This window comes from Pezoporus flaviventris, unplaced genomic scaffold, assembly GCF_033815535.1.
Source record: "Pezoporus flaviventris isolate CSIRO_AGI_PZ_B2104156 unplaced genomic scaffold, CSIRO_AGI_Pfla_v1 ptg000001l, whole genome shotgun sequence".
Taxonomy (NCBI): domain Eukaryota; kingdom Metazoa; phylum Chordata; class Aves; order Psittaciformes; family Psittacidae; genus Pezoporus; species Pezoporus flaviventris.
Genome location: NW_026892549.1, coordinates 31,468,012 through 31,490,967, shown reverse-complemented (window position 1 = coordinate 31,490,967; position 22,956 = coordinate 31,468,012). Strand labels below are relative to the sequence as shown.

Sequence of the window (22,956 nt, the reverse complement as noted above, 5' to 3'; positions counted from 1 at the left end):
TAAAGCAAAAAAGGTTTGGTTGGGACTGTCCTCTAATCTGTCTGGATATTTAAATTTATGCATCAGGAAGATACTTGGAAGATTCTGCTTCCTCAAACCAGTTGTGTTTTCCTGCCTGGTTTGCTTGTTTTCTGGATATCCCAGAAAGGAATACTAACAAAGTACCTGTCACATTTGCTACCAGATACAGTATGGGTGAAAGCTTTATATGTGTTTAAGTGGATAACTAGATACTGTTTAAAAACTAAAAAGCCCAACAACAACGACAACAAAAAACCCAACCCGCACTACACCTCCTGCTTTGGGCTTGTCTGTTCAGTTTCCTGCTCAGAAGGGCCAGTCTGCTCTGCCCTTTCCTCTGACATTTCTGCTCCTGTTCGGGAGCTGCTGAACTGTTTGCTGTACTGACTGAAGTGAGCCCTTCGCGTTTGCAGGCTGTGTTCTAAGGGATTAATAGCAGCCGAACTGTCCCTCTGGCATGCATCGGGTGGACAGTCAGGAGCACAGCTCTACCTCTAAACTTGTGAATTGAGGCACAGTTAAGGCAGGGATCCATTTTAGATGATACCATAATGAATACAGGTAATTCTTCTGTCCAGATATGTTTGCTCTTTGCTTGGGGGGCACAGCCTGGGAGTAGGATGCAGGTTAAGCCAACTTCATCTAGGTTCCTCAAAGGTGAATAGCTGCATGCTTCTAGAACAGCGGACTGCAAGCATACAAGAAAGAAAAATGGAGCGGCATTTCCTACCACTTACTCTTGTGTAAGCTCCCGGCTGCAGTACACATCTGGAAGCAGCTTGTTACTTTTGGTGCATTTGCTAGTGATTATCTTTGTGTTTTTTTTTTTTTTTCTGTAGTGCTTGTAATCTGAGATCTTGCTGTGGAGTTGGGAAGGAGTTTCTGTATGAGCAGATACTGTACTTTCTTCTGTAGCAGGTTTTCTAAAGCATTCATATTGATTGGTTTGAAAATCTATCTCCTCTAGTAACTCAAATTTATTTTTTACAAAACTCATAATCATTAAATTGCTGTTGTCAAGAAAAAAATAGAAGCTAAACGGGAAAGGATCTCATTCTACTTCTGCAGCAGTTTTTGTTTGTTCCATTTGATATATTCCTCTTGTCACTATGTTGCAGACCTTGTCTATCAAAATAAGTGAGTAAACCACTGTTAATAGAAGTGCTTGAAAATATTTTGTTTATGACCTTTGGAAAAAATGAAGTTACGAGATTAAAAATAGAGGAGGAAAACTGTATTTCTCTCCTGCTTTTCTGGGGACATATGGAGCTTTAAAATGACTTTTATTGAAACTGTGACAAAATTTATTTGTTCTCTTCCAAACCTAAGAAGTGAAAGCAGTAGTGCTCTGTTAGGTATCTTTGCCAGGCTTGCTGAAAATAAAAAAAGTAAAAGTCATAGGAAAAAAAAAAAGCATCTATTCTGGGAATGGATGCTGGATATCTCTTGGAGTGCCTTTCCTAACTTGACAATGGAAATTTCAAGTTAGGTATGTGTTTAAAATAGTTATGATTCAAAAGAAACCCTACAAGTTTGGTTTATTATGTTGCATCTTTTTAGTAGCTGTGATAGTCATTAGTGTGGTTTTTAAGTGAAGAGAGTCTTCTGGGATGAAAAGGACAGACTACTGTGGGCTATTTGCTGTAAAGAACTTGTGTAGTCTTTATTTATGGTACCTGTGGAAACAATTGCAGCATATATGGTCATATATTTTTAAGTTGTCGTGTTGCCCCTCATTCATGTCTGTATCCCTCAGCCCATTAAATATTATCTAGTTTCAATAGCAGGGATTTCTGAGATTTTGGGAAAACACTTGTTTTTTTTTCTTTTTTGTGAGATGTCTGTCTATAGCTTTCTTGGCCAAATTAGTGAAAATCAGCGGTGTGCACTGTTTATCACACCATAATGCATAAGCCCTTTTAGTTATGGACCAAGAGCTCATGGGTCACACAGGGGCATCTGAGAGATTTGGAGCTCTCCTGGAGGGAGAACGGTGTGGCATGAAGCTGTGATAACCATCTTGTGCTGTAGAGTTTTGTGCATCTGCTGTGTAGCATTTTTAGTTATTGCTAAAATTTGTGGTAGGAAGCTGCCTGAAATTAAATGTAAGAGACTCTGTATAATAATAAAATCAATTGGACTGTTTCCCCAGTAATTCTAGAGACTGATGCATCATTAACGTTGGTAATACAGTGGCTGTCAGATCACAAACTTCTCAATAAATGTGCAGCTGGAAGGCTTTGATGGAAATTGGAGGCAAGCAGAGAATGAGATTTAGGGCTTTGATATATGGGGTGTCAGCCATGTGATGAAGTTTTTATCAATTTCTGTCACTTCTGTCTCTTATACTCACTGCATATGTGGTCTTCCTTGCAGTTTCTGGTGGTGGCTGAAATGATTACTGCACCTTTTTAATGTTTAGTAATAGAGGTTAAAGGAAGAGCCAACTTCACTTTTAAATAAATTGTTCTGTATATGGTGGCATTACAACAAAAATGTAATGCAGTGATTGGCTGTTACACAGTTAGTGATTTATTAGCTATGGTAGTACTGATGGAAACAGGAAGCAGAGGTAGTCATCAAGGATCTTGCACAAAAACAATCGCAAGACAGTTGTTCAGTATCCTAATTAACAACCTGTACTGAGGAGGCATCAGGAGAACCAGATGGGTAGCTTTCCCAGTCATTCTGCCTCTGTTTTATCATTTTTGTATTTTAAGTTGCTTAGTAAACTAGAATTTCTCCATATCTTTAGATTAACCCATTTGAAAGACTTCCTAGACCTAGAGCAGTTACTTGAAAAAATCAAATGGATATGTTGCTGATCCCTGTCAATGTTGATTTAGGTCAGTATTACATAAATCTCTGGGAAGTGGCACAAATATATGCAACATAAAGGAAAAATAAACAAACTAGTTTGCTAAGAGTAAATACTGATAAGGATGTTTAAATCTGAACACCATCCACTTCTGCATTGTGAAGAACACAAGCTTTTGTCATGGGCTACTCAGCTGGGTGTGTTTTACAACAAAATGATGTCTCCAGAAACATGAAGCAAGCCTTTGCCCATCACAGGGGTAAGTTTATGACTTTGCATCACATTAGCAATATCTTTAGGTGGCTCTGGGCCAGAGTTGGCTGAAATGGTGTCCCAGTTGTAACTCCTTGCAAGCAGTATAGGAAAAGGGTGTGCACTTTGAGCTGTGCTGTTGCAGGGGAGGGCATTCCCCCTTGCAGAGTTGTTAATTTCCGATTTCAGCAAACTTTGGGAGAAGATATTTTTCTTGTTTGGATTTTTTTACGTAAAAAGGTAAGCATGCAGATGCTTAATACATAAACCAGTGTATGGTTTCTCCCTTGTCCTGTGTTTTCTCCCTTGTCCTACCTCCACACATTCTTCCAGGGAGGACGTAACTGGTACTTTTCATTCGTGAAATCCCATGGAAATTATTAGTAATGTAATCCTGCATAAAATACATTATAGGAGTTTAGTTAAAAGAAATACCCTTTAAAAAATTGATAGCTTGATTCTCTGTGGGCAGATAACAGATTTAAAGAGGAAATTTTTTTCAGCATAACCCAGGTCTTTTTCCGTAGTTGGGAGCTGGCTGGTGCCTTATCCACATTCCTGGGTTTGCTGCCATTTTAGTTGCGATGATTTTGGCTGTGATAATTCTTTGAGCTGTGGTCAGTTGCAAAAAGTTTGAGGGAAAAGTCTTTGGCCCATTTTGTTCCCTTGGGATTGCATCTGCACAAAAGCAGTTTTTAGTTCTCAACACCTGCAGAGAAGGCAGGTAATATGTACACTGATTCACTGATGCCCAGTGTAGCTTAGAGGTGTTCCTGTAGGTTGTGAATATTTAAGACTGTATGGGCATGTTGGCAGTTTTGGGCAGGGTAAACAGAGGATTTTGTTACAAGCACTTACAGGAGTTGCTGCATCTGTAAGCCACAGGTTGAATGCCTCAAACGATCTAGTAATTTATCTGTCCCAGGAATTTGCAGTGCACATTGGTGCTGAGCAATTTACAGCAGCGTAAAATGAAGAATTGTGGTCCAGGGACACAGGGACAAAAAAAAAAAAAAAAAAAGAACACACGCACACAGACCCCGATTTTTTTATTTTTATTTTTTTATCCATATATTTTATGAAAGCAGTGATATTTTGCTACTAAAGTTGTTTGTTTCCTGGATTATAGGCCACAAGAATCAGAGCAAAGATTTTGATTCTTACTGTTTCTGAAGTCTGAAATGAGTAATATGCAGAGTAAAGGAATCTGGAAACAGTATTTCCTCGGAAGATTTTAATGCCAGTTGTAACTAGTTTACTCAGTGTGTATTTAACTCCTCCTGTGATCCTAAACCTATCTGTTTGCTTCTCTTCTGTTCCCATTTCCCTTGGAGCCCTAGAACTGGAAGCTGTGTTTAGAAACAAAGCTACAATGCAAGCACAAACTTTTGTTGCAAGTACATGCATGTGGCAGATTTGCTACTTGTTTTTTAAAAACCACTGCTGGTTCAAATATAGGTGCTTCCCCTTGTTCTACTCATTGATAACTATTTCCTTAGTGTGGGATAACTGGAGACATACATGGATGTATATGTGTGTATATATATATATGTATAGTAGTTCTGATACCATCTATGTATTTGATTTTCTTAAAATGTTGCTGGCAGAGGCTTTTTGGTAGTGCATTGTTTTTATTTTTTTGCCTCATTTTTCTTTCTCTCTTTCTAATCTCTCAATTTCTCTCATGCTTCATCTTCTGCAGAGGGTCAGCATTTAAAGCTTTGCTTCTGTGAATTTGATTAAAGGTCTGTAAGTACATGTTATATACTTTAATTGCCTAAAGAGGTCTCATTCCACTTAGCCCTTTAGAAGATCTGCTTTGAACTTGTACATGTGAATTTCCAGGAATTAAAGTTGGAGGGGCTTTTTTTTTTAAGTTTTTGGTGTTGAAAGCCAAGCTTGCCTTTTATGGATTAAATAGTGGCATTTGTGTATGGGTAGACAGTATTAATTTTAGTAAAAAGGCTCTGCATCTGGCACATAATCTCACAGGCAGATGAAATCATGAGGAATAGCAGGTAATGTCAAGTAGAATAGATGATAAAATTATTAAATTATGTAGCATTGTCTAATCTGCTCACACAGCTTTGCCTGTTACAAGTGACAAACTAATATGCCATAAGACTTGACAGCCCTCTTAGTTTATTGTAGATACTTGACACAAACTGTTGTTCATGTGCTCTAGAAGTGATATGTTTCGGATAACAGGAAATACATTCCTCTGGCACCTTATAAAAACATACAGTTGGCTGAGTGTTGCATGAAAGAAAGCATGGAGTCCAGTTCATAGTAAAAAATTCAGCTTAGACTGAATATATGTGCCCATCCTCTTGCTTTCCTTTCATGGGAGTTTGTGGGACCATTCTTTTAAAACGAATGATTCTATTAGAACATACGCAGAAAGTCACTGTATGCAGTCTGTTGCAGAGGTGTAGACCCAGACCATGTCAAGTTATGCCTAAGCATATCATAATTTCAGTGGAGATAAAATCTGTCAGTCAAAATCTCTGACTTGTACAGTACCTGAAGTGTGTGTTTTCATGGGGTTCAGAGCATGCCAGGACAGAGCAGCAAACAGGAGCCCAGGTTTTAACCCTCAGCTGTAGTGGCTATCTGCAGGTTTCAGTTTCTCAGTGCGTGTTGTGAAGGGTGTGATGAGCATCATCCTTTTGAGGCAGGTCTGATGAGGGGTGATGCAGAGCATGTATCTCTACTGCCTTGCCTGTGTTCCTTCATCTGGTTACTTCTCTCTATACTAATATGCATCTGCCTTCCTTCCTGGAAATATTGCATGTGGTGCCAAGCCTTGTGGTGGTTTTGTAATGGGATTGATGAGCATGTGGCTGTTAAGCTGGCTTCCATGAGTCATGTCTTGGAAAGAAACTTTTCAATGGTGTAGTGGTTTGCACTTACCCACTCCTGCACTGAGATAATACCAATCAGCTGAGACCATCCTTACATCTTGAAAATGTATCCAATTCAGATTGCTGGGACTAGAGTAAATTTGAAGTTCCTTTTCATGTAGTTGCTGATGACAGAAGATAAGATTATATAATACGAATACAAAATTTTGTATCTCATTGGGTTGAGTGCATTCTCTACCAGTGAGATAGCTGCAACAAATAGACCCGTCATGTCAAGAAAACCAGACTTGCTCCAATACATTTATTTCGTGCTCTTTTAATGTCTGCAATTGATTAGAAATTAAGAGGATGTCTTGTATTTTACTTAGTGTAGCTGTCAAGTGCAACACCTGAGAAAAGCTGTTAGAGTGCACAGTTTTGTATTGGTACATGTTTCTCTCCCTTTCTAATGTTAAAGCCAACCTGTACCCAGAATTCTGAAAAGACTGAAGGTCATCGTCCCAAATTCTCTTTTGGGAAGAAGGCTTCCATCCCTTGAATAAACTCAGCTGCTTTGATTTCAGCTGTGTGCTTTTTGGTACATTGTCACAACATGATCTGATAGTTGAAATTTCTGGCTTCTATACTATGCTGCTCATAATAAAATTTTGGCAAGTGCTGATCTACATAGTAAGAATATGACACATCCTTGAAGCATCAGACATGATAAAAATTAGTTTTAACACATAAGATCGGGGCCATTAAGATTTCAAACTAATTAGAGGCGGAATTTGCCTTGCATTACAACCAACTTTCATATCTTTTTGAGATGGAAAGACAAAATAGTAACAAGCAAAGAGATGGAGCTTTTAAAACTTAAGATTTCTCCAAGAAGAGAGTGGCTGGAATGTGACAAAGTTGCTTTTGTTTTATTTCTCTTTTGAAAATATGTAATTTGATCATTGTTCTTGGAACTTTGCTTTAGTTTTCTCTAGGTGTTTCAGAAATGAGAAACTGCTAAACAATTTTTGATAAGCAGAAGGTAATGCTTGGGTGTCTGAGATGTTTCACTGAGCTTACTGGCACTACACAATGATGCCGTTGCCCTCCAGCTACTGTGCACTCCCATACACTATATTTTTAAAGGAACATATATGTGTGTATGTCTATACAGTATTTCCAGAAGTCATTGAGGAGTGCATTTAAGGGTGTTTCAGCCACAGGAATCAGATGATATATTGGCCAAAAGTTTAAAATGTATTTCTTTAATAAGGTTTATTTTGATATTAAATCAGTAAAGCTTACCTAACTTCTCTTAAAACTGCTTAGAATAATTGAGTTGGTTGATTGGGTTTGTTTCCTATGGAAGACACTTGTCACAGATTGCAGCCTTTGTTTTGGGGGGGAAGAATGAAGTGACTATTGTTGCCTTTGAGACATTTGCTTGGGGATAAATCCTCAATATTGAATCACCTGGGGGGGGGGGGGGGGGGGGGGGGTGGTGTGTGTGGTTGTGTACTTTTCTTCAAAAACATTTCTGCGTTAAATCAGTAGGAGCAGTTGCTGAATGTTGAGGGTTACCGATAAAAAGGTAGGACAGAGTGTTTTACTTTAAAAAACATGTATATGAAAGAGACTGAGTGTATTCAAGCCTGTTTTGTGTGACTGTTAATTCAGCCAGTTTTGAGTAAAATTTCAAGTCTGCTTGAGCTCAAGTTCAGTCAAGCACATGTTAATTTTGTCCTTATTCAGAAAAGTGCTTACGTTGACCATATGCTTAAATATCATCAGCTGCTGAATTAAACTCTGAACTCCCTCAGGTGTTCTGCTGGCTTGCTTTTATTGCAGCCTCTGTACCTCCTAACAGGAGGTTAGTGTAGGAGTATCTTTGGTGGCAGAATTTTAGGAGCAGAGCAGAAATTTGTAAGTACATTGTGCTATCTTGTTTTGGGTTTAAGGGAAGCTAGGGAACTTTGTCTGCAGCTCTGATTCTTCACATAGTGATTTAATTACTGGTGAAAACATCAGCTTACTGTACAATTCAGTATTGAAGTTTTAAAGAGCACTATAAAAATCTATTATTTTTGTCTAAAGGTACTACTTGCTATAGTTTTTCTCAAATATTTGTGCAGCTGTTCTTAGCAAGATCCAAAGTTTTAAATTGTAATTGTAAGCCCTTTCCAAATTTGTTGCCTTTTTTAAAAAAAAACAAAACAACACCCAGTTTCACACTGCAAATGCTTTTTTTTCCCCTCTGCTCTGTGGAAATTCTACATGTTATTATTTCCATTCTTTAACTTGACACACTTTTGCTTTGGAGCTTAAGTGTGAGAAGAGTAAGGAAGCTAGAATATTAATTTTGTTAGTTTAGCCAGATACAAGATGAAGGTGCAGAAAGTTAAGTGTAAACAGCTGCTCACTATGACAAGGGCTACTTGGTGAGTGCTGTTTTAATGGTGTTAAAGTTACAAAATGCGTTGATGAGTATCTTAAGCAAGATTAATTTATATAAGTTGTTATAACTTGCAAGAGGGCTTGAGATTTATATCTAATAAATATTGATGGTTTGTAACTGAGTTTGTTGTGCAGATAAACGCCATCTGACTATTATTGTCAAGCTTGTTTTAACATTCAGAGATAACTTTTTAGGAGAGAAACATATTGCAAAAACTATCTGGCAGAAAGTCAAGAACTGAAGTCTGGTGGTCTACTTAGAAATGCTACTGGTGCTGAAAAAGATTGGCAGTGTGTGTGTGGGGGTTTGATTGTTGCTCTTTTTTTAATATATATAATATTTTAGTTATTGTTCCACCCAGCAAAGCATCCTGGTGAATGCATAATTCTGCAGCTGTCCTTTAATTTCAGGGAATACTTTTGAGACGGAGCACTTTCCTGGATTTGCCATCCCGTCATCCAATACTATATGTAGTCCTGTTTAAATACAATAGTTTTTTTTGTGGCACCCACAACCTGTTTACTGGTGCTAAAGTGCTGTAACATAATATTCATATGAGTTTCTGGGAGACTGTCAAAAGTCTTTTGAAAAGTATATTCTTTAACATGTTACAATGCTTTCTTGAATGTAGGAAAGAGATTAATGAATGCCTGTATTAAATGGAGTGCAGGGAATGAGTAGGTAATACAAAAGTAGGTTTTCCCTGGAGAACCCTTCTTGCTTCTGTAAGATGTGCTGCTGCTGTTTTCTGCCCTTTTCCGTAGCCTTGATACAGTTATGGTTATCTTAAGAATCTGCATTCAGGGAGATCTGAAAAGGAGTGGAGGTTACCCAAGTCATGGGTTATGTGCATCAAAATGCAGAATTTACATCCAAAAGACCATTACAGTCTATCTGGGAGAGTATAAACCATAGCATTGGATTCTGACAGAGCCATTAATATATACTGTGACATACACATTGCACAGATGAGTGCAATATAAAGGGAAGCAGTGTAGGCAGGACAATAAGGTATGTGTTTGGTTACTGACTTCTGGCTAGCTATTGCAATTGTGATGATTAGGTCTCCACTTCTTTCCTGTGCGCCTGAGTTGAAGTCTATGTGAGAAAGATGCAGTCACTTCATAGGTTGTGGAATACTGTGAATTAAGACCTTTATAAAGCTATGATGTGATGTGCTTTCATCAGTGGTAATTCACATGTAATCATGATGACTTTTCTGAAAGGTTTTCTGATTTGACCATTAGATTAACATTTTCACTGTGTTAATTAAGTTTCTGTTTCCTCTTAAAGTCATGAATGTCAGGGCATCCTACTTGTGTTTTAAAAGAATGGTATAAGGAAAAAAAGAAAAAGAGGTTCTGGAAACTTGGTCTGATGCAGACAGTACTCACAATCTGGGTTCTGGTGAAGACAATGCCAAAAATGTGATTGACTGCAATACAGCAGGGGTTTTGCTTGTGATCTGATGTGTCAACTCAAGTGCCTATGTATTGAGCAATGTCAACAGTTTTCTTGCAAGAAAAATAAAGCTTGTTTGCATCTTCAGGTGTTAAACTGTATTTTTAATTAAAGTTCTCAGGAACACAGTCTTCATCATTTGAAAGCAAAATGCTTTAGAATAGCACTGCGGAGATAATAGAATTGGAAAAGCATGATGAAGGTTTCAAGTACTTGTTTATTATCAGGCTCACATTTTGTCCAGTTTCCTTCTGGATGGTGAACAAAGCTTACTTGGCTCTCCTTTTTGGATGTATGGCTATGAATTTTTGCTTCCATATAGAAACTGAGCTTTGACTCTAGCATTCTTGCAGTAAGATGCTGATGTTGAGAGCTTGGATTTTCTTGAAATATGCGAGACTTTTAAGTCGTAAGCATCTTAGAATAAACAGATATTATTTATTTAAAAAACTGAGGCTGCAAAATTGACTGTTGTAGGTAGTTGGGGTTTTTGTGCTCTGATTTTTTTTTGTGTGTTTTTTTGTTGTTTTGGGGTGGTTTTTTTTTTGGAAGGGGGTTGCATGTTTGGTTGTTGTGGAAGTGTTTTTTTTTTGTTTATTTTTAATGGAAGAACTTAGGATAAGGAAAAATACAATTCCTTATGTCTTCTCTATTTTAACCTACTTAATGTTTGCAGAACCTGGATAGGAACTCTTGATTACTATAATTATATACAATAAGAAAACTAAAGTCATTTGGAGGAACCCAAGGTAATTTCCAGTGGTGTTTGTGGATGGACTAATTATTTTAATACTTTTGGAGTAATGCCTCTTAGATGCTGTTTGGTTGGTTGGTTTTGTTGTGGTTTGTCCTTTTTTCTTTTCAGCATTGGTGTAAACAAAAGCTTTCCTTGCAAAAGACTTAATTGGTTGCATGTAATATGTTGGAGATACAAGCCATCAGGAAACAGACCTCAGAGTTCTGTTGGATGCAAGCTCTGTGTGGCTTTAATTTATTTATGTGTTTTGGTCTTTCTCCTGGGGTGTTGCTGAAGTTTCAACTTCTGAAAATTTGATCAAGGAAATAACCCATCCTGCATCTGACTTTAAAATAATATTATGAATAAAAAGGGATGGAGCAAGACCACTGCTCCTAGGACATTGAAAACAGTTTTAGAGGTATGGATCCTTCTGCGTGATACCAGCACTTACTCTCTGTGCAGCTAGAGTCACGAGGAGTAGAGGTAATTTATGAGGCCTCAAGACTCATTGATTGATGGACAGCTATTAGCATCTGGGGTGGTGAGAGATGACATAAAGGACAAATGCTGTTGATTTTCTATTACTAGCTTATAACCTCTAGCAATTTCCATTGCAAGTTCCTCTTTCTCTTGTTTCTGTGTACACGAGAAAACTTTCATTGCTGATAACTCCTCTGTTTGATAGAATGATTTTACAGACTGACGGTGGTGGTGTTACCAAGAGTGAAAAGACTTATTTTGTTGTTGTTGTTTTTTTTTTGTGGTTTGCTTCTTTGTTTAATAGCAGCTGATAGAGTCAACATCCTGGGATGTGCATACACTCAGGATCACTGTATTCATAATGCAGTGACACCTGTTACATCTTATTATATTAATACACTTCTGTGCTTTTCATAACTGTTTGGGATCTTTGGCCTAGAGCCTTTGAACCTTGGATTTTGTGCTATGGGTCCTTAAGGAATGGCCCGATGCAATGCTCAACTACAGAAACAATGGCAATCTGAAAATATAAATCCCCTTATGGTAATAGGAGCAAGGACACCAGCTAGAAGTAGAGGGTCTTGTCAGCAATTTTAATTCTCTTCTAAATAAGGTCATTTAGAGTAGAAATAAAAATGTTTTGGTACAACTAGAGGCTGAGGACCTGTGGGAGATAAAAAAATAATCAAAGCTAGGTATGAGCAAAATTTGTCTTGGTTTTGTTAGTTTGTGTAGAAACGAAATTCTCAGTGTCATCTTTAACTGTAGAATTAGAACATCACCATACAACAGGCTGCCAATGCCGTGTCGCTTTTTGGAAGAAAGAATTGAGTTTGGTAATCTACAGTTGAACTTCCTATTTCTTTTAGTTATCTGCAAGTGTACTCATTTGAGCTCCCTGAGCAAAACTATGCCCTCATTTGCCCAAAGGTCCTTGTGCCATTCGGCCGAGTCCCTACAAGTGTAATTTTGGCAGAGTTTTGGTTAAAGTTCAGATATTTGCACAGTAAACTCAAAGGGAGACTTCAGCAGTGTGTGAACCTGTATGTACCTCAAGAAAGAAAAAAGGGAGGGGGGAGGGGAGAGAAATTTGTAACTGCAATTTGACACAGCTCCAGTCATTACCTGCTGCTCATCAGCTCTAATCTGTGTGCAGCAGCTTGTTTCCTCTCTTCTGTTGAGGTTAAACTTGTATCAGTGGGGCAATGTGTTAACATTTGAGATCAGGCGGCTTCCAGGCAGAGCTGCTGGCATGCAAAGGCTCACAGTCTGGGTCTAGAGGGCAGCCAGTTTAAATGTGGGTACAGGGATTGAAACTGCTTTGCTTGTATTCTTCTTCAGTCTTTGCTGATTTAGAAATTATTTTATTTCATGATTTGGGAAGATAAAAGCTGATGGGAGAATGGGCTCTGAATCGAGGGTTCTCTATCCTTCTGCTCCATGCAGACGTGTGTTAGGAAAGCACTGAGAAAGTGTATGGATGGCTTTGGGGGAAGGTCTAAAGTGTGGATGGGCTGCTGTTGTGAGTCAGCAGCAGTTGCACATGTGGAAGTAAGCACAGCCTTCCCAGCACTCATGAACAGTGAATATAGCTAAAAAGCTTGAGAGTGGTTCTGCCTTCCGATAAATAATTGGCAGGGCTGGAACATAACTCATTACAGAAGCAGCAAAAGATTGGGAAACACTCGTTTATGCCAGTTCAAATTGCTCTGGTCCCTAGAGACTTGGCAGTGTGATTCACCACTATGAAATATTCAGGTTTCAGTCATCATTGCCTGGTGCAAATGGTTGTTTCTAAAATGTTGAGCTTTTTTATTCTGCATAAACAAGCATACATGTGTATGGAAAGTGCATGTAAACAGATACAAAGTATAGCTATATATTAAACTTCTAAAACCATGGATATATCTAAAATGTATACACATTTGTACTCACTTGTTTGTAGGCTTAAAAGGGCTGTGGAAGAGATGACCTGTCTGCTGGGAATGATTTCTGTATGTTTTGGCAGATGAAGAGTAGGGCACAGAACTGAGCATCGGGTGTGCTAGCAGATTAGTAGTGGCTCAGATTTAATAGAGGATTTAATGTCTGGTCGTATGTTCTTCACGGTAACTAACATATATGTCTGAATTGCTCTTAAGCTTTATTTAAAATACAAAAATCCTGATTTTGTCAGTGTGTTAAACCTTGCTGGGTTTGAAGGTAAATTTCTGTGAAAGCTGATACTTTTGTTTCAGACTTGTCTGACTGTTCCTTCTTGCCAGACTTAACCACTGCAGAGCAGTCCACAGCTACAGATCACCCCTTTTCCTCAGCTATTCTCTAGGAATCCCAAACCCCTAGTATTCTTCCTTCTGAATCTGATGGGTCATACAGCCTGAAGTCATTTTGCTTCATTATCAGAACAAGCCATCCCCCTGATAAGCACAGGCAAGTCTTTCTGTTCTACCAGATCATTGCATTGTCCCATTTCTGCCCTATCATGGAAGTGTGTGGCACTCCTGAAAACACTGTGTTCCCAGCTCTCCCCCTCCACCTAGTCAACATGGCTTGCCTGCCAATTTATTTTGAATGTGGGTTTGGTCATTCTTGCATAGCTTTGCCAAGAATTACTTAGTAATTGCGACGGGATTTGGAGTGGCCGTGTAATGGAGGGGAAAACAGATTTGTGTAGTTTCTACTTCTTAAAGACAGATGAGCAAGGGCTTGCAGGATTCTTAAAACACAGCTTCAATGCTGAGTCTTAATAGATGCCAAATACCCTCTGATCTGCTTGATAGTCCGAAGGTTTCTGTTTTAATACAATACCAAAAGAAATATAAGTGCATGAGATGTGGACTTTAACTGAACAGAAAGGGCATTTAAAAACCTAACCTAAATCTTGTTCGTGTGGTTTTTTAATTTGTTTTTCTAAGGACCCAGGACATGGTTTATTTTCCTAAGATCTTATTGATGTTTTGGCACTCACTTTCCCCATGTCTGCTGTCATAGCTATATAATTTGTATCTCTTAATCCCTGAACTCACCCTGAAAGATAACATGGGGAATTTTACTTTTTTCCTGTTACTTTTATTAATCCAAAAGTTGCGTGTGTGAGGGTGGCCTGTGATCTGCTCTAAAATGTATTGTTCTTATTTTAATCCCTATCCCTTATGCTCATGTCTTTTCTGCACAGTGAAGTAACAAATCAATGATATTAGGCCCAAATTGTTTGTACGTATGTATATATTTTTCTTTTCAGAATTTCAGTGGAAGGCTGAGCTTTGTGTTTTGGCATTTGGAAAGAAGTGCAGGGTGTGTTTTAAACCCCAAGTAAAATTTATTTTCCACAACTGCAGCATCTGAGGGGTGTGTGTAGGTCTGTAAGGCCTCAGAACCCTGCCTACTGCAACAGGAAGGATTCAAATGCTGTCTGATTTTTTCTTACAAGGCTTTACCTTGTTGATTAGTATTGACTGCTGAAGGAATTGGGCACTTGAATAGATGCTGAATCAAATAATCCCTTCAGTTCTTGCTTTGCAAATCCATTGTCGTGGAACAAGATGCTGAGAAGCTTTGCGTACGTGCCACAGCGTGATGGGAAATTGTCTCACAGTCTGAGACAATTGCACCTTTTTTCTTCTTAAAGTACCATTGACAACTGATACTTGTGCATAAATTTTAGGTAATAGTTTGTAGTTGCATCTAATAGAATAACAGCAAAAGGCCAGGAGCATCCTTTTGATATACCTAAATGATTTAGACACAGTGAGAGTTCGCCTTTTAAGTCATATAGGCAGTATTGAAAACTTTTTTTGTGTCTTTCTATCTAAAAACTAGCACTGATTCCACTGCTGACACACAGCATAAACAGAGCACCTGTAGGTATTGTAGCTTTTAAATTTTGTTTTCTAAACTGGTCTCTGAGATGCTGGTGACAAAACCATCAACTATCCCTGCCCCACCTGCCTAAGACTTTGCAGTATTGTGGGATACATATTTGTAAGAGATTATTGCTGACATGTGAAAGTAAGAATGAACCAAATAGGAGATGCAGGATCAGCTGCCTAAGTTTTGTTTCTAATAACTGACTCGTACAAAGCCCAGGGAAGTCAAATGATTCTTACCTTTGTGCTGTTTTCAGACTCGGAACCTCTGGCTGACAGACAGTTTTTTACATGTTACATGCTTTGGGGTCAGATTGCTGTGTTGGCTACCTGTTTCTATCCTTTGACTACTACAGTTTTGGTTTCCATTCACAGAAAAAACTTGGCTGAATTCATCTTACTGGAATTCTAGTTCTGTTTCACATTAGTTATAGCTGTAGTTATTGTGAAAATACTTAGTTTAGTTGATAATTTCAGATAACCAGTTACTAAATGCTTCTCACTCAACTTATTCCTTCAGTCATTTTGGTTTCTGATTAAATTTCTGAGGCTGAATTTCTTGTAACAAGAAATTAGCTTTTGGATGAATTTCCAGCGGAAAAGTACTGATTAAGAGCTATTTGTGACCATTTGAGCTTCAGGAGAAGCAAATGTGTTGGAGGTGGGAAATACAGCCAAACAAACATGCACACACAGGGTATGGTTCACTGATTTTTCTTCATCCTCTGGAAGACTAATATTCAGAGTCTCAACCATTGAGCACTGATAGCAGAAATCTGTCACAAAGGGAGAACAGAGAACTGGTGAGCAGAACAAGAGAATTTGTATTTTTTTTTTTAAGGTGAAAAAATATCAGAAGTAGTTAGAACACAGGTGATTATTAGAAAATAATATGAAGCCTTAATAGAATAAACACCTGAAAATACATGCGTAGCATAGAAATTAATAGTGATATTCCTGGTGCTGTCTTTGAACATGGCACATGAGCAGGTTTCAACTAATAGATGAGGTCTCTGAACTTGCTAGACCCTTTAGATCATTAGCAGATCTACTGAAAATGATGGAAATTGCTTTCCTAAGCAAAAGCAGTAAGTTAGTACCCACTGATTTTGCTCTATTCTCTTCCTTATGCCCACTGTGCACTGGTTCAGGGGTAAGTAGATGACTGAGCACCTGAAGCAGAACTGGTTGCCTTTTGCTGATTTAGCAAACCTACAGTTAATCCATTGGTTTTAAACACCTCTTCTATACTGTATGTGCAATGCATTGAAATCATAGTGCCACTGCACAGGTCTTTACTAGTAGTGATATTGTTGCCAAATGATCTCTGCATATTGATAATGAATTTTCTCTGTTATGCATACAACTTTCCCTGGGGTGGTGTGAAACTAGATCACCGAAATGATTTATGAAGTGGAAACCTGTTTGAAAGCTCATATTAGTGGTGGTTTGACAATTGTTTGGCTTTGTTATTTTAAGTGACTTTTATCATTTTATAAAAATAAAGGGGGGGAGAGGGGATGGTGCTGCATATATACAGATACTGCTGTATAAAACCAAAGCATCCAATACAGAAAGGTCCTATCTCTGAAACTAGCAGAACTCAAATAGTTACTGCCTCAAGTGTGGGTCTGTGGCAGTTCAGTTAAATGTGCAATGCTGTACTAGGAGATGGCATCTCTCTTCTCTAACAACATATGCCGTACAAACACTGATAAGAATTTGAAGGGCTTTAAAGAGTTGCTTTCCATTAGATTTAGCTGCAGTTCTTACAAGACGAAGGGGATTTGAGAAATTTAGTTTGTTTTGCAGCCTTTGCTTGTGTCATCTTCTACAAGCCTTGCACTGGTTAGGAAGGGGAAAGGCTAGGAACTTGTCACTCTCACTCTGTCTTTCAGCTAGAGGTCCAGATTGTTGTGTCAAAATACAAATTCCAGATAGTACAGGCTAGGCAAAATTTAATAGCAGTTGTAGCTTCTTGAAATGTGCATTCTTGGTGGGGGTGGGGAAAAGATGTGAACTGGAACTGTTTACAGACAAATTTAGTCCTTAAAAAAAAAAAGTGTTTGGCATGAAGGATGCATTACCATAAACTAATCCTTTTGGGCAAAATAAAAAAATAAAAAAATCCAAAACCATGTATAGGGGGGTGCTTAAAACCAGTGTCAGAGCTGCATGGGCTTTCCATAAACGTGTCTTGAAGAATTAAGAGCACAAACTGAAGCAGAGCCTTTTTCCTGTTTCACTTTAGAGGGCAAGGGCAGGGGGAGGGAATGTCAGCCCTGGCATAGCTGGCTTCTCAGCCTGTTGCTTGTTCAGCCATCGCAGTGGCTTCATGCAGGCAGCAGTGGAGCTGGAACAAGCACCTCATGTTGATGCCCTGATTTCCATTTCCCTTTTTCTTTGCAGTCAGTGCAGTGGTACACTGCGTATGGCCTAAAGGACAGGCAAGCATCTTCTCTCTGGGGTTGTTGCTGGTTTCCGGACCTGTGTGAAACCTGGCAGTGGTTGTGTATTACATTAATAATATAGGCTATTACTCTTACAGTTCTGTATATAGGTAAGGATTACTATCATACTGAAATTGATTGTGAATTACTTAGATTGTTGATGTATCATGAAATCAATTCAGGCATGTAATAGCTTTTGTATTATTACTTTAAATACTGTATTACCTTCCTTGGGACTCAGTATGAGGCATATGCACGTCTTTTTTTTTTATGTGATGTAGATTCACACTAATGATGGTTGGAAATAAATAGATTTGTATTTTATAACACATTTGTCTGTAAACAATCAAGCTAGGAAGTGTTTTCCAGTGACAGCAGCTTTTCCTGGCTACTTTTGTATCAACACTTGGCATTATCTAGTTGCTCAGCTCAGTGCATTCTTGAATCATTTTCAGGAAAAAAAAAAGCCTCCATAGGACTTAGATTTTTGGGAGCAGACAAAGATTCTTTCTGCACTTTTCTTCTAAATCTTTGACATTAACATTTCTCTGAATGAGAAGAAATGTTCTTCAAAGGAACTTATGCCATCATGGGGAGTAGAATGCTTTGGTTGTGAGGAGTTTTTTCTGCTAATACTTTCTAAGTGGTCTCTGGGTGTGGGCATGTGTCTCTTGAGCAGTCCTGTGTTCAGCTTTAGATATGTCTGCACCGTGCTTCAGAACTATTATTATGGTTCATTTAAACAGACACAAGGTACTTTAAAACAAATTAATTTGGGTTCCAGTACATGGCTGCTGCAGGGCTAAGGTTTCACTGGCTAATATCTAGCCAGAGCAGGTGTTTCTGTGTGTTTCATGTTGATGTTTTTATGACTATGGACTATTTACAGTAGCTGCTGTAGAGGAAGGTCAGATAGGTCCTTGCATGCTGCAGTCATACCTGGCTTGTTGCTCTTTGCTTGTTCCTCATTGCTACATTTTGAACTCTTGAATTTCAATAAAATTGCAGGGAATAAAAGTTGAGAGAGCAGCTTTGTAAGACAGGCCTTCAGTCTGTGTACAAAATGGACAAAAAATGGGATTTTACTTCTCTTTAATGGTAGCTGGTATATCACAGCCAGGCAAGGTGCTACCAATTGGCATCAATCTCGAGATTCCCCATATTGACATGAGTCATTCAGAGCTGATAAAAACATCAGGTCTAGTCATAACTTGCCCCAGTAAAGGTTCACAATAGCTTCAAGAGACTGTCTCAGTTGCCATCATTTTTCTGAGCTGAGGCTGTCAGTTTGACAGTTGAGGTTTTCAGCACATTATCTGTGTTACTGGCTCACTAGCTGGCAAGCAGCTTGGAGTGAAATCTTTGTCTCGCTCAGGTTGCTGGATGCTTTACTATTGACCTCAGTGTTCCTTTTTTCCCTCCATATGCCATTGAATTAACATATATTTCAAATAGAGATCACATTTGTAAACACTGTCAGCTTTAGGCTACTGGGTGTTGGAGGTGATTGATGGCAACAATACTGGCCCTTATAGGAGACGAGGAGAAGTGGATGAGCCTCAGACCCTAAAATTGCCACTCCCGTGTATTGCTACCTGTTTACTGCAAAATGCAGAACCTCCTTTCAGCCATTCTACTTCATGGTTTAGCCTCTCTCCTGCTGCCAAGAATATTTTTACTCTGCATCAAGAGAAAATGAATTCATGCCTTCAGGATTTGTACTCTTTGCTCTGTGCTGTATGATAGCAACCCAGTGAGATGTGCAAGTGGAAACTGCATTAATGATTGATAAAAGCTGAGAGCTGTTTAAATTCTTTTCCTGTTTAATGACTATCAATAATTTAATGCATTTACTGTATGTTTTTAAGAAATAACACCCGTATTACAGGCTTGGGTTTAGTAGGCTAAATGATTCAAGCTTCAAAAACTACAGATTTCTGATATGAAGTGTATCCTCTTTTTAATTAAAAATAAGACAGAAAAATATTGAATCAGGCTTGTAAGATGGAGATAGTTCTTGCAAAACAAATGCTTCTGCGTGTCCCCTCCACACCCCGCTTATCTTTTGGGCAGCTGGCTCACCAGCAGTGGCAACAGGAGCCCATGCTGCCACCCCAGGAGGGAGCTCTGCAGGGATGCTGCTCTCCAGGACATGGCCATGTGGCTGACATCTCTGTCCCTTATGTCATAGGTCCCAAGTTCCACAACGCCACTGTTATTTTAGCTGGTTTATCAGCATCCCATCACGCGAGTCCCTTGGAGGAGGAGCATGGCTTTTAAGGAAAGAATTGCTTCTTTCTAGATCTAGTTTAAAAAGGAGTATCTAGTTTGAAAAAAATACCCCCCCCCCCCCCCCCCCCCGCCCTGTTTCTTTGGAAGGGACCAAATCTTTAGAGTGATCAGTATCTTCTATTGGACTTGTATGCACTGGGTTTGGTCCTCAAGGCTATGCATATAAAATACGGGGTATAAAATCATGCTTGTGCTAGGTATGTAAACTTTTTTGGTAGTTAAGAGAAAATTGAATCTCTTTTTCATTATTAGTGGTCACTGCAGTTAGGCTGGTAAGTAAATGTGCATAGGTTTGTAGATTTTAATAAGCATGTTATCTAAATGCATGCATTTGAATAGTGCTTCTATAAACTTAAGTTTTCACATGGACAAATGTCATTTTGAGAAGAGCTTTTTTTCAAGATCCAGAGAAAGCAGATGGGGAAATGCAGATAGCTATAACATTTAAGCTGCAGAAAAGACCTGTGTAAACACCTCTAAGCATACAGAAATGTAATACATTTGGCTTTGAATTAAAGGTGTTTCAAATTAATAAAAATTAAGTTCCTTGTTTAAGAACTACATTTCATGTAGGTGAAGCAGAGAGTCTCATATTTAGACATCTGTTGATGGGTATATCTCATGAGTTAATGAAGACTTGGGCAAATCAAAGGAAAATTTATTTAGCTATGTGTTTTGATTCACTCTTGCCATATTTTTATCCTTTGTCTGTGCTTCTGCAACAATATTTTGATAACTTTTTTTTGGCTGTTTGTAATAGATACTTGAGAAGAGCTTCCTGTCTTTGTGCAGATACAGTTCTGGGAAAACAGTATTTATGTTTTGGAGAAGCTTGTTTCTTCACAAATACCTCTAGTACAGGTATTTGTGGTGGAAGTGCTTACTGTGTTATGTGTATACAGACACATACACATGAGCGCACACATATATATGTATGGATAATAAGAATATGCTTTTAATTCATACTAAGTTAAATAAGAGTGTGCTAATTTCTAGCTTGTTCTTTTTCTGTTGCTATAGGTAAGCGCTGTGCTGTACACAAGTTTCATTTCATACTGACTCTGTCCTGACTGTAGTTAGTAGAAAATAGATTGGAGAAGGAACCTGTTGCAAGGGGAGGTGAGGTTCCTGTCTTCAAAACACAAATTTTAGAGTCCTGCCCTGAGAGTTAAGGGAGGGTGCCCAAAATACCTGGGAGGTGCCACTGTCATTAGTGGCAGAGAGACTACAGCCTAATATATCATGGAATAAGGTATGTATGTGAGAGATACTTCTGAAACTGTTCTAAGAAACATTTTAACTACAGGTTGTAGAAGAATGCGTGTGGAAAAAGGTCTCTTTTTCAGTTTCATCATGATCAGTAAGAGTAGGTATTTTAATCTTTTTTTTCCTAACTTGTTTGTTTCTACAGTGAGAAATTATTTCTCCCCTCCATAGATATCCATGGAATGATTACCTTTCCTAGATCAAGATGTTGAAAATTAAACAGGGAAAAAAGGAAAATAAAATTTGACTATCATATATTTCTATTAGTGCACACTGAGTGCGCCTATAATTTACCTGAAGAAAAGTACCTGTTTGTTAAAAGTACATTGAAAACCCTTGAGAATATATATATTATTTTTTCCCTGTGAATTGTGTGAGGTGGTGAAGATGTACTAACATGTACAACCCCCCACTCCACCCCTGCTTTGCCTTATGCCATGAACACAGTTTGGGGAGGGACCTGTTACATACATCAGTGCTGTGATCTAATTAATTTCTCTAGTTCTTGGTGTAATGGAAATAATAAACATCATAGAGCTAGAAAATCCAATACACTAGAAAATCTTCCAGGTTGGTTGTGTATAAGGGAGGCTCCCTATAAGGGAGTAGTTTGCCACAGGGCTGATGGGGACCCCTTGCACGGGTCAGATAATACAAGGTGAGCAAACTCTTTGCCAGTCATGTAGACTGGAAGTGGCTTTCTGTAGACTGGCAGTAACTTTCCCAAAACTCCTTATTTTCTGAATGTAAGAAGTCTCTGGATCAGTTAAATTAAGAAATAGATCTTGGAAAATGTCATGCAGGTTCTTTGTGTTTAACTCTGGGAAGTGGGTTAGATTTGGGTAATGCCTGGAAAAAACTGTTTTCGTTATGCAGCAGGAGGAACAAATCTGACCCTGATTACTCAGATTGGTTTTTTTGTTTGGTTGTTTGTTTTTTTTGTTGGGGGGGGGGATGTTTTTCTGGTGGTTTCCCCCCGCATCAAAATCCATTTCCATTTTCAGCTGGTGGAATTGAGGTTTGGTTTTTATGGTTTTATTAAGCTTGGTATAGGAAAGCAACTCATCTAAATCCACTGCAGAAGTTGACTCACACACCATCTGAGGGTGTTTGTCTTAGCATATGCCTCTTCATTTATCTAATGTTGATGTCAACAATTTGTTGGGTTTTGATACAGTGTTTCCCAGTTTTCCATTTGTTTCCTTCCTGTAGTGGCTGTGTACCCAAAACATTTTGACATTTTTCTCATACAAATTATTTCTGGCCCTGCCAGAAATTTAGTCAAGTCTTTTGGTATGGTAAGTTATTTGGCTAGGTTTCTCCACTTAGAATTGGACTTTTGGGTAATGTATTATTTTACTTCATTTTATATTCTTTTCTTGCCTGCAGATTTGAGAATAGAGCAATCTCACCTTTTTTGGGGCAAGTGATGTTGAGTCAAAGCTACAGCCCTAAGAGGTACTTGTGAAAGATTTCTGTCTCCCTGAGAAGGAGAGACATTTTTTGCACTTAGCCTTCTTTTTTGCCACCTCTTGGTTTTTATGTTCGATTTAAAAATACACTTCCTCCAAATCTTGTACATCTGCTTTAAATGTAGCCAGTATATCAATTCCAAGCAGACTTTACCTGTCAAATATGGAAGGTTTCTCTTAGCAGGGAGAAAAATGCTGTCTAAAGCATCCTTTTGGTTTAATAATGAACAAGAAAAGCAAATTATGTGTTTGATTTAGGGATGCAAAACTAGTGTGTGACTGGGGTGGGGGGAATACTTCTTTTTTTCCTTGTATTTTGCAATAGGGTCTGTGCTGAGCTACTCAGTAAATATTGATTAGCACCTAGCCTTGGGAAGTACATGTCAGGACCAATTCACTGGGGGTCATTTGTTCTCCTGTCCTGACAATGAGGGCACTGGCACCTTTTCCTCTTTCTAAAAAGTATAACAATTTGAGTACTCCAGGTGTTGGCTTAAGTTGCTTTACATTCATTGGTACAAGACAGCTGAAATCTGACAGA

General features: G+C 38.5%; 1 protein-coding gene across 7 annotated transcripts in view; it reads left to right on the top strand.

Moving 5' to 3' along the window:
• ZMIZ1 (zinc finger MIZ-type containing 1) overlaps nt 1-22,956 on the top strand; it is a 344,473-nt gene that overhangs the window by 25,650 nt on the left and 295,867 nt on the right. Inside the window, exon 1 of one of the 7 annotated variants that reach the window (XM_061450330.1) lies at nt 394-582. The exons of the other annotated variants lie outside the window; for them this stretch is intronic. The gene's annotated coding sequence lies outside the window, so the exon portion shown is untranslated. Of the gene's footprint in view, nt 1-393; nt 583-22,956 lie in introns of those variants that run through there. 7 annotated transcript variants of the gene reach the window in all.